Source organism: Acanthisitta chloris, unplaced genomic scaffold (genome assembly GCF_000695815.1).
Source record: "Acanthisitta chloris isolate BGI_N310 unplaced genomic scaffold, ASM69581v1 scaffold1835, whole genome shotgun sequence".
NCBI classification, from domain to species: domain Eukaryota; kingdom Metazoa; phylum Chordata; class Aves; order Passeriformes; family Acanthisittidae; genus Acanthisitta; species Acanthisitta chloris.
Window position 1 is genome coordinate 24,849 of NW_008671872.1, and position 4,756 is coordinate 29,604.

Sequence of the window (4,756 nt, forward strand, 5' to 3'; positions counted from 1 at the left end):
TCCTATTAAAAAAAATTAAGGGAAAAAGAAGGGGTAAAGGAAAATTGTGTGAATTTCCTTAAGTCCTTTTCTACTTCAACAAAACAGAAAAGTGCAAAAGGATGTGAGCACAACACATTTTAATTTCAATACATAATCCAGTCAGGGAAAAATATGTTGCTCTGTATCATTCATTCCTTCTCCACACCTACATATCTCTTGCCAGAAACCCACAATGGCAAGGCTGTATTTTGTGTCAATAGCTCGTGATTGAGTCATACATATGCTCATTTCAGTATAGTTTTTTCCAATTAAATATATGTGTAGCACACAGAAAGAAATACACTGCATATACATATAAGACAGAGGGTAGAGGAGGAGGCACAAGAGGAATAAAAGATATTATGAAATGAAGACTTTCCTGAAACTGGTTTAAGTTAGCAAAAAAAGAAGCTTTTAACCATAGTCAATGCTTCAAGCTATTCCGGAAATAATCCAAGAGGAATGAAATGAGAATGAGATACATGAAATCTTCTGGGTTTGAAATAGTGACAGCTGTGTCTAGAGAACCTGGACAAGGGGAATTCTTATTGAAATATATCTGGTTTAAATAGTACTTTTGATTCATGCATACATCTATGTCTATCAAAACAGAAAAAAAACCCAGGCCTAAGCACACAGGACAAACACCATACAATCTTCAATAAACAGCCTTATAATCAAATACCATGCAATTAGTTCAAGAATTGAGTGCCAAAAATATGTTGTGATTCCGTGAAATGTGCCCTTAAGGATTTGTGAAAAAGAATAGCTTTTCTAGGAGCTGTGCCCATTTATCCCGTTTTGTTCCACATGAAAGAAATTATATTAAATCAACTGAATATCTGGAAAGAATTAAATCATCATCTCTCATTGGCAAACCTAAAGGAAAAATTCACAAGAAAGCACAGTTTCGTATAATAAAAGTTCTCATGTTTCATGGAGTAAAAGGGAAAAAACTAACTGCCAAAGGGAAAGTTTTTGTTGCCTTCGGTTATTCTTCTCAGATGATATATTATGGAGTTTGCCTCTGCTCCCTCTTATTATCTTTAGTCAATGATCTAAAGTTTCAGACATAATGAAACAAAGCCATTTCAAATTCTATTGCAGAAAGTCCTACAGGAACAAACTTTTCTCTCTAGCAGCTGATACAGTGACAGTCACTGGCACTACACAATAGCAAAGAAAGCTGACCCATCCCCTCAGCAGGATTCTTTTTAATGATAGAAATGTCTGACTTTTTCACTGCCCTTCAATTCTATTTAAAGTAGCCCATGGGCCAAAATCGGCTTTGTTAATGGTGTTTCAGAGGTGTAAATGAAAGCAAGGACTTTCTCCAGCAGACTAAGCTCACCACAGGCTCCAAGTGATTTACCTCAGAGATGGCTTTAGTTCAGTAATGGAGTTTTACAAGTCACACTGCCCTGTTCTTTAATTTATATTTAATTTTGGCATATTATGCTTGTGTATTAGCTATCATTAAACCACCATAAGATGTTCAGGGCTCAACTTCCATTTAATCTGAACTCTAACTGGAAAATCTGGTGATTTTCACCAGTTGAGGCTGTGCCCCTCAGACTTACTTAGCAGCAACATGAGTAACTGGGTGTCCTGTTATATCTCAGGTCATTCTTCAGTAGCTCTTAGACCTTCCTTAAATCTCTTCCATGACCTGATGATCTCTCATTGCTCATTTTCCTTAGACAAGTCAATTGATTCATGCTACTTGATCTTTAACCTCTGTGATGAGGATTTCCCAATCTCCTAGTGAAGGCTATATTAAAGAAACTGAAATTTTGAATGGGGAAAACCGAGTTTGCATTTGTAATTCTGTAATTCACCACAATGCCATCTATGTGTCTTCCTTACTTCTCACCCATTCTTCTTTTGGACCCCTCTTTCTTCCTTCTGTGGTCTGAATTCTGTAACTATATGCTATGCTGTTTCCTATGCCTGAACTGTTATTCCTATGAATGGTTTTTGTCAGTATTTTTTATGAAGCTCAGTTATTGGAATATCTTTTGGTCTCAAGTACGGTAATTCTTTTTTTTTTTCCTTCTCACATGTGGTCATTTGGATGCACTTCATACATTAAAAATGCACAGTTTCAAAACCTCCTCCTTGCCTACCATTTTGACCACAACAGGCTAGAGCCGAATATTTACACTTACTCCCTTTCCCCAGATGATAAAATTCAAGTTTCTGATCTTCATGTAGAACTTGTTTATTAAGAGCAAAAATCTCCACTATTTGTTATCACAATCCAGTTCATAAATTTCTGTAATTTTACAGTAAAACTGCCAAAGGCTTTTCACCATCACAGGGCAATTGCTCTATTGTTCTTACAGTTAGAAATCTGTAAGTTCCTGTAAGGCGTTTTGCCATGGTACCCGCAGATAAATTTTTCCCCCTCTTACTTACAGTGGACCAACCAACTACCAAAAGAAATCAGCAAAATAACTGTGGACATCTGGGCAAAGAGCACTATAATCACTGCATTGATCATCAAAGGACAGACACAGAAAAAAAAAAAGCACCATTTATACAATGAAATTTAACACTGTTTCCCTCGTGCTTGGGTGGAGAATTTTCCTCTGCACCAGAGCTGGAGTTATTCCCTCAGTTTAAAGATGGATTAGTCTGGATGAATCTGAGTTTCCTGACTTCAGGAAACTTGTACAAACTGAAACTTCCCCATGAATGATTCCCTCACACATTCATCAGCACAGCTTTGCGTGAAAACAGGACATATGCAATCTCAAAATAGCACCGAGACACACTACATCTGCAGTTACATGGAACCCTAACACTTTCCTTTTCCCTTCTGTGTATCATCCAGTCCTTGTGTATTTTCCCAACACTTGCTCAGACCTGGTGCTCAAGTTTTGGTTTGTTTGTCTCTTCTGGATTACATACAGTAGTGACAATTCACTCAATGAAGCATTTAACCTGTATTTTAGCTATATTGGCTGTGCTAAATAAAAGGCCTTTCTGATCCTGTTTCTGTTAACAGCAGATGATGACAGAGATCACAGAGATCACAGAGCAGACACCACATGGTAACTTGTCTTAGATGGTAAGCTCAGTAAATGCTGATTGCAGTTTAATCTTAATCAATGGGGGTCAAAGACACATTGTGCAGGTAAAGAAGCAAACAAATCAACCCTCTAAAAGACAACCCTGCAAATTAAACATTTAAAGGCCATTTGATTATACTATCTTAAGATTCTTTGAAGCTACCAGGATCTTTGTTCTGTGAATGTTTATGTATAAATTAGAAAAACACTTTTGAAAAATGCCACGTTTATTTGAAATAGAACTGAAAAGCAATGTTTTAACCAAATGTTCAACCAAAATTAATCATAATGCTTTAATTCAGGTATTTTTCTTGGATACTTGCATTTAAAAATGCAACTAATGTCTGCCCTGTAAAATGGTAGAGAAATTCACATGCTGCTCATCAACCAATGACAGTTTCCTTTATTGTCATGCTAACAGAAACCTGCACTTTTCCTGCAGCCTGTGTTCACATTTTTTAAGAGCTTTTTAAAGGTGTTTTCCAAATATTTAATTCATATAAATGAAGGTGTGGCTAAAAACCTCCTTAATTCTTGTTAACAGTCACATTATTTCATAGATAATAGATAAATCCATGGTCATTCTAAGAGCTAAATTAAATTCATGCTTTTCTTTAAAGCCTATGAGAAAGAAGAAGGTTCTCATATTCTTTGTGCGTTAGTGCCTCAAAGGACATATTCCAAAGTTTACTCAGAAAAGAAACAGTTTAAAGCAGAAATTCAAAACAAATAAACAGAAATATTGGCTGAAGGGTGGTGTGTCTCTTATTTACAGTGCCAGAGGTCCTGGAGTCAGGCTGTGGTTAGCCATGGCACAGACCAACTATGTCTGTCTCATTCTGTGTGATTGGCTCACTCACTTCTGACCCACATTCCCTTACCACAATACCCACCACCAATGCTCCCCACTGAGTGCCACAGTTCCTACTGTACCTGCCAGCTGTGTCAGTCCAAGCTGGCTGGCTGCTGTCATCTGGAACCAGGCATCCAAGAGCTGGAGAGACACCAAAATACTGTGTTGTAATCAGGGCTGGAACATCTAACAGGACTCATACTATCTCAGAAGCTCTACTTGGAAATACACTTTTGATTTTAGTCATCACCAGATGACCTTGTGCTGGTGTGGATATAGTCATTATATCACTGAAGTTACCTGCATGCATCTGTGAAGCAGGGCAGTCTTTCCTCTACCACATAAACTAACCTATGAAGGCTGTCTTTTGCTAGAAGGAGCAGTAAGGAGGGCTACTAAAGCTGGCATACCTACTAAAGCTGGTGTACCTTCTCCCTTCCCCATCTTCCCACTCCCTCATGCCATGAGACATCTCATGGGCCATGGTGGTGAAGCTGTTCCTGTCCTCTACATCTTGTCTAAAAATCTTGGTGTTATCCCTGCCACTTGAGAGCAACCCTGGACCATGGCCTTTTATTCTAATATAAAATATTTCAAAGTCAGAAACTGTTAGTTAACATAAAAACCCCTTCATATAGAATGGAGGCTGCTATGGAAAACAAACCCCAAAACAACTGTGCAAAAGGAAAAACTGATGGTTTACTCTATGGAAACATATGCAATTTCAAAATATAATTACCATATTATTAGAATAATCAGAAGAAAACAAGTTGTACTAAGCTGCACTGGCAATAGCAATCTTGCTGAG